The sequence below is a fragment of the Pinus tabuliformis genome, chromosome Q (assembly GCF_031772625.1).
Source record: "Pinus tabuliformis cultivar Carrire ecotype Pingquan chromosome Q, CPIR1, whole genome shotgun sequence".
NCBI lineage: Eukaryota > Viridiplantae > Streptophyta > Pinopsida > Pinales > Pinaceae > Pinus > Pinus tabuliformis.
The window spans coordinates 808,100,915-808,108,995 of NC_142296.1; positions in this window are offsets into that span (position 1 = coordinate 808,100,915).

Below are 8,081 nucleotides of genomic sequence, written 5' to 3' on the forward strand. Positions count from 1 at the left end.
GGAGAGAAGATGAAAATTGGACACCCTACAAACGACCCAAGGCCATTCTTGAGGCAAACCCGAAAAACCAACTCAATTAACAACCAACCTTTCACACGAAAAGAAAAACCCTCCACACCAAATAGGGAGGAGGTGAATAATATAACGAGGAGCCAATTTCAATGGAGCCACAATGGCTACCCAGCCCAATCAAAATTCTCTATTCGCAACAATCGACGAGCACGATAGCGACATAGGCAACAACAGAGTTTTGGGGCTTCCATCTGGGACCCACAACAACGAAGGCTCAAAGGAGCACCGAGAAAACTTTCAACATTCTTATCGTTGGGATGGGAAAGAGGGACGGGGATGAGCATGGCCCACATTACCGCTCATGTGCTACCGAGCGGGGATGGAGTGAAGACGAAAATCGGCCGCCCTTCAAATGACCCAAGGCCATCGTTCAGGCAAACCCGAAAACACAACTCGATCACCAACCCACCTTTCACACGGAAAGAAAACCTACCGCTGGTATCATCGGGAGGGGCACGAGGGGACCAAGACGAGCCAGGGAGCCACACCACAAAAGCCCATACAGCTCCAAGAACTTTGAGAGCGGAAGGGGAATTGTTCAAATATGCCTCCCAAGCCGAGCCTGGCCAACATTACCGCTCATGCGCTACCGAGTGGGGATGGATAGAAGATGAAAATCGGCCACCCTACAAACGACCCAAGGCCATCGTTCAGGCAAACCCGAAAACACAACTCGATTACCAACCCACCTTTCACACGGAAATAAAACCTGTCGCTGGTATCATCTGGAGGGGCACGCGGGGAATGGGACAAGCCAGGGAGCCACACCACAACAGCCCATACAGCTCCAAGAACTTGGAGAGCGGAAGGGGAATTGTTCACATATGCCTCCCAGGTCGAGCCTGGCCAACATTACCGCTCATGCGCTACCGAGCGGGGATGGAGAGAAGATGAAAATCGGCTGCCCTACAAACGACCCAAAGCCATCGTTTAAGCAAACCCGAAAACACAACTCGATTACCAACCCACCTTTCACATGGAAAGAAAACCTGTTGCTGGTATCATCTAGAGGGGTATGCGGGGACCAGGACGAGCCACGGAGCCACACCACAACAGCCCAAACAGCTCCAAGAACTTGGAGATCAGAAGGGGAATTGTTCACATATGCCTCCTAGGCCTAGCGTGGCCAGCATTACCGCTCATGCGCTACCGAGTGGGGATGGAGAGAAGATGAAAATCAGCAACCCTACAAATGACCCAAGGCCATCATTCAGGCACATGCGAAAACACAACTCGATTACCTACCCACCTTTCACACGGAAAGAAAACCTGTCGCTGGTATCATCTGGAGGGGAACAAGGGGGACCAGGATGAGCCAGGGAGCCACACCACAACAACCCATCCAGCTTCAAGAACTTGGAGAGCAGAAGGGGAATTGTTCACATATGCCTCCTAGGCTGAGTCTGGACAACATTACCGCTCATGCGCTACCGAGTGGGGATGGAGAGAAGATGAAAATCGGTCGCCCTACAAACGACCCAAGGCCATCGTTCAGGCAAACACGAAAACACAACTCAATCACCAACCCACCTTTCACACGGAAAGGAAACATGTCGCTGGTATCATCTGAAGGGGCACACGGGGACCAAGACGAGGCAAGGAGCCACACCAAAACAGCCCATACATCTCCAAGAACTTGGAGAGCAGAAGGGGAATTGTTCACATATGCCTCCCAGGCCGAGCTTGGCCAACATTACCGCTCATGCGCTACCGAGTGGGGATGGAGAGAAGATGAAAATCGGCCACCCTACAAACGACCCAAGGCCATCGTTCAGGCAAACACGAAAACACAACTCAATTACCAACCCACCTTTCACACAGAAAGGAAACCTGTCACTGGTATCATCTGAAGGGACACGCAGGGACCAAGATGAGCCAGGGAGCCACACCACAACAGCCCATACAACTCCAAGAACTTGGAGAGCGGAAGGGGAATTGTTCACATATGCCTCCCAGGCCGAGCCTGGCCAACATTACCGCTCATGCGCTACCGAGTGGGGATGGAGAGAAGATGAAAATCGCCCGCCCTACAAACGACCCAAGGCCATCCTTCAGGCAAACGCGAAAACACAACTCAATTACCAACCCACCTTTCACACGGAAAGGAAACCTGTCGCTGGTATCATCTGAAGGGGCACGCGGGGACCAAGACGAGCCAGGGAGCCACACAACAACAGCCCATACAACTCCAAGAACTTGGAGAGCGGAAGGGGATTTGTTCACATATGCCTCCCAGACCGATCCTGGCCAACATTACCGCTCATGCGCTACCGAGTGGGGATGGAGAGAAGATGAAAATCGACCGCCCTACAAATGACCCAAGACCATCGTTCAGGAAAACGCGAAAACACAACTCAATTACCAACCCACCTTTCACACGGAAAGAAAACCAGTCACTGGTATCATCTGAAGGGGCACGCGGGGACCAAGACGAGCCAGGGAGCCACACAAAAACAGCCCATACAGCTGCAAGAACTTGGAGAGTGGAAGGGGAATTTTTCACATATGCCTCCCAGGCTGAGCCTGGCCAACATTACCGCTAATGCGCTACCGAGTCGGGATGGAGAGAAGATGAAAATTGGCCGCCCTACAAACGACCCAAGGCCATCGTTCAGGAAAATGCAAAAACACAACTCAATTACCAACCCACCTTTCACACGGAAAGAAAACTTGTCGCTCGGATCATCTGGAATTTGAATGGGCCCCCGCATGACGGAAACGAAGCAGCAAGGGAGAGCTGAGCAAAGGAGCAGCAAGAACATGCACAAAGCCAACCTCGGGTCACAACTTAGCATTTTTCATACAGGCTCATTGGCCCGTGCGCGCCCTCGCCTGAACGAATTTGCAAGGGTGCCCGAACAACCGAAACGAAGCCACAAGGGGGAGTCAGGCAAACGAGCTGCACGAACGTGCACAAAGCCAACCTCGAGTCACAACTTAGCATTTTTGATACGGGCTTGTTCGCCCGGGCGCGCCCTCGCACGAACGACCTGCCCGAACGAGTTCACACGGGCGCCCTCAAACGACTCGCCCGAACGATTTTGCATGGGCGCCCGAACGACCAAAACGAAGCCACAAGGGAGAGCTGGGAAAACGAGCTGCACGAACGTGGACAAATCCAACCTCGGGTCACAACTTAGCATATTTGATACGGGCTCTTTCGCCCGCCCGAACAACCCACCCGAACGAGTTCACACTGGCGCCCTCAAACAACCCGCCCGAACGACCGAAACGAAGCGACAAGGGAGATTCGGGCAAACGAGCTACAAGAACATGCACAAAGCCAACCTCGGGTCACAACTTAGCATTTTTGATATGGACTCGTTAGCCCAGGCGCGCCCCTTGCCCGAACGACCTGCCCGAACGAGTTCACGCGGGCACCCTCAAACGACCCTCCCAAACGACCGAAACGAAGCGACAAGGGAGAGCTGGGAAAACGAGTTGCACGAACGTGCACAAATCCAACCTCGGGTCACAACTTAGCATTTTTGATACGGGTGCGCCCTCGCCCGAACGACCCACACGAACGAGTTCACCCGGGCGCCCTCAAACGACCCGCCCGAACGACCGAAACGAAGCGACAAGGCAGAGTCGGGCAAACGAGCTGCACGAACGTGCACAAATCCAACCTCGAATCACAACTTAGAATTTTTGATACGGGCTCGTTCGCCCCGGCGCGCCCTCGCCGGAACGACCCGCCCGAACGAGTTCACGTGGGTTCCCTCAAACGACCCGCCCAAACGACGGAAATGAATCGACAAGGGAGAGCCGGGCAAACGAGCTGCACGAACGTGCACAAAGCCAACCTTGGGTCACAACTTAGCATTTTTGATACGGGCTCGTTGGCTCAGGCGCGCCCTCGCCTGAACGACCCGCCCGAACGAGTTGACGTGGGCACCCTCAAACGAATTGCCCGAACGACCCAAACGAAGCGACAAGGGAGACCCGGGCAAACGAGCTGCACGAACGTGCACAAAGCCAACCTCGGGTCACAACTTAGCATTTTTGATATGGGCTCGTTCACCTGGGCGCGCCCTCGCCTGAACGACCTGCCCGAACGAGTTCACACGAGCGCCCTCAAACGACCCGCCCGAACGATTTTGCATGGGCGCCCGAACAACCGAAACGAAGCGACAAGGGAGAGTCGGGCAAACGAGCTGCACGAACGTGCACAAAGCCAACCTCGGGTCACAACTTAGCATTTTTTATACGGGCTCGTTCGCCTAGGCGCGCCCTCACCCGAACGACCCGCCCAAACGAGTTCACACGGGCGCCCTCAAATGACCCGCCCGAACGACCGAAACGAACCGACAAGGGAGAGCCGGGCAAACGAGCTGCACGAACGTGCACAAAGCCAACCTCGGGTCACAACTTAGCATTTTTGATACGGCCATCGGCCGAACGAGTTCACATGGGCGCCCTCAAACTACCCGCCCGAACGCGTTCACATGGGCGCCCTCAAACGACCTGCCCAAACGATTTCGCATGGGCGCACGAACAACAAAAACGAACCGACATGGGAGATCCGGGCAAACGAGCTGCATGAACGTGCACAAAGCCAACCTCGGGTCACAACTTAGCATTTTTGATACGGCCCTCGCTCGAACGACCCGCCCGAACAAGTTCACACGGGTGCCCTCAAACGTCCCGCCCGAACAAGTCACACGGGCGCCCTCAAATGATCCGCACGAACGATTTCGCATGGGCGGACGAACAACCGAAACGAACCGACAAGGGAGAGCTGAGAAAACGAGCTGCACGAACGTGTACAAAGCCAACGTCGGGTCAAACCTTAGCATTTTTTAAACGGGCTCGTTAGCCCAGGCGCGCCCTCGCCCGAACGAGTTCACACGGGTGCCCACAAACGACCCGCCCGAACGATTTTGCATGGGCGCCCGAACGACTGAAACGAACTGACAAGGGAAAGCCGGGCAAACGAGCTGCACGAACGTGCACAAGGCCAACCTCGGGTCACAACTTAGCATTTTTGATACGGCCCTCACCCAAACGACCCGCCCGAACGAGTTCACACGGGCACCCTAAAACGACCCGCCCGAACGATTTTGCATGGGCGCCCGAACGACCGAAACGAACCGACAAGGGAGAGCCGGGGAAACGAGCTGCACGAGCATGCACAAAGCCAACCTCAGGTCACAACTTAGCATTTTTGATACGGCCCTCGCCCGAACGACCCGCCCTGTAAGGTCCTTGGATACGGGCGTGTTCGGGCGCCGGGCGAAGTCATCGTGCACGGGCGCATGGGAGGGCGCGGGCGCACGGGCGGGCACAGGCGCACAGGCGGGCGCGGGTTGCACGACCGGCGGGCGGGTCTGCACGACAGGCAGGCGGGTCTGCACGACAGGCGGGCGGGTCTGCACGGCGGGCGGGTCTGCACGACGGGCGGGTGAGCGCACACGGGCGGGTGAGCGCACACGGAGATGCGACGAAACTGTGCACGACAAATGCGACGATAACAGAAAACATATAAATTCGACTAAGTGTTGAGGCTGTCTTTATAGCGAATTGGAAGAGGATTAGCTTGAGAGCAGGGCCGACACTTGGAGGACGATTATGGGCATACGTTAGTGGATGGTGGGGTCGGCCATGGGGTTGACACCCCCATGTAAACCCATGTTAAGAAGAGTATAAGTAAGTGGAGCATGAGGCTCATTTGAAGAGCATCAAACTCACATTTTCTCATACGCATAAGAGGGGCAAAACTGCGCAGGGGTAAAAGAGACTATGCATATCTCATGCATAGGTCTTATAAGGTGCATTTTTGGAGTTTTATGCCGGTTGGAGTGTGGAAAGCGTGCCGGGGTTTGAGATATGTGTGCAGGACTTGGTAAGAAGGTCGAGTGGCTCGGGTGAGCACTTCTTCTTGTGCAAGGGTGCACACGGTTGTAAAGCAGGTTGCTTGTATTGTAAATTGGTTAAGTGTGAGACTTGGTTCGGCCAAGACACACTATTGTATTGTAGTCTGATATTCTTAACAAAATTGTCGGGCAGACTACATTATGGGGAGTTGCCCCTCCCCTTTATACTTGTTTGCAATTGTTGATGTTCTCGGTTAATTGCCTATGGATAATGAATGAGTATGGGCTTCATTAAAGTATAAAGGATAATGCTTTTACTTGGTTGCGAAACACAAACTAAGTATGTTAATGTTGGAATAGGCGTAGTCCACGAATGCTAGTATTGTTAAAAAGAAAGCGTTCAGTGGTGCCGCACCTCGCTACAAGCGGTTGGAAGACTACCACAGGTGTAGGGGCGTGACAGTTGGTATCAGAGCTCGGTCAGGAGCTGGTGGAGAAAGTGTGAGGACACTTGGAAATTGATGACAGGTGAAGCCGATGCAGATAAGGTTATGGAGAAATCATGGATGAATAGTCTGGGTTTCGTAGACTTGATTGTTCATGGCAAGACCATTCAAGCTCTGGTAGACACAGGTGCTACACATAACTTTATGACAACACGGTTAGCAAAAGAGGCTGGGCCGACATCTAATATGGAGGTCAAGGCAGTAAACTCTAGAGTTAAGGTGGCAGGTTTGGTACACGATGTACCTGTACAGATGAAAGAATGGAAGAGTCAGTTGGACTTCATAGTGATGGAGATGAATGACTTCGATGTGATACTTGGACAAGAATTCTTGAAGGGCAACAAGGCTATTGTTGTCCCCTTCTGTGATGAAGATGTTGCAAACACGACTATGATGGAGGATGAACTTGAGGTTGATCAAGTTGAACCAGGGTCGTGCAATTTGTCAATAGTGGATGGATGAGGTCACTCACAGGGAGGAGCCTCATGATGATGAAGTAAGTATTGATACTTTTGTTTCATTTGGGCATTGGGAAGATGGACCATGTGCAGGGAAGGGCAAATCCAGTTTGCCAAAGCAAGAGGACATCTCACCATGGATGACTATGATGGAACCTTGTATGGAAGAGCAAGGATTATCAGTTGTTGGAAAGCTTGTTGGGGTTACTTGTGACCTTATGATGAAAGGTGCAAGGACCCAGGACAAGGGTGGAACTTGATGATCGTTGTGGAAGAATGAGTCATGCTTTAGCCACATGAATTGGCTAAGTGCCCGGCATGACTCATGGACAGGTTGAGGAGGGCACACACTTGTGATGTTTTGGGTGGACTTATCATGGCCGAGACCAAGAGCAAGTCTTGATGGACACTTTGGTGGAGGAGCTATGATGAAGGGACTCATGACATGATGATGAGATGGTTGGGTGACTGAGTTCACTAAACCGAAAGTTGAAGACTTGGATGGGGTGGCCAGATGTTGTGATGTGTCTACTTGGTTGGACTACATGGGCAACTTAGTCATGGACATCAGGTTGGAGACTTGAAGATATGGAGCATGGCAGACCTATGCAAGGACATTGTGTGGAAGCACTTGTAGAGATGTCAAGGGACATCCAAAGAGGAGTGCTAGGGCGGGAATGTTATGCAGGAGGACTTGCTAGTGATGACATGGGGACTTGAGGATGGCGCATTGCAGATGATGAAGAGAACTTCATTGACCTGAATGGGGCACATCAAGAGTTGATAAGATTGGAGACTTGAGGATGGAACATTGCAGATGATGAAGAGGACTTCATGGACCTAAATGGGGCACATCGAGAGTTGATAAGATTGAAGACTTGGATGGACTTGTGAGCAGCTATGGAGCATTCCTACTACATGGGGATGGGTTATGGAGCTCATGAGGACATGAGATTGTTGTGACTTTTAGGGACTTCATGTATGGTGGACTTAAAGATCTACTACATTGAGGAGCTGAGGTCAGGTGATTTTAATGCAATATGGGATGCATACTTTCAAAGTGCATGTATGGGCATGGCTTGGAAGAGTGACTTGATGTAGAGGATTGATAAGGGGCACTTTGAAGTGATGAAGTTACAATGATGATTATGATGTTTTGGTGATACACTTGAGCATGAGTTGAGCTGAGACTCCACTACTTCCTACACATGGGAGCTTATTTGATCGAG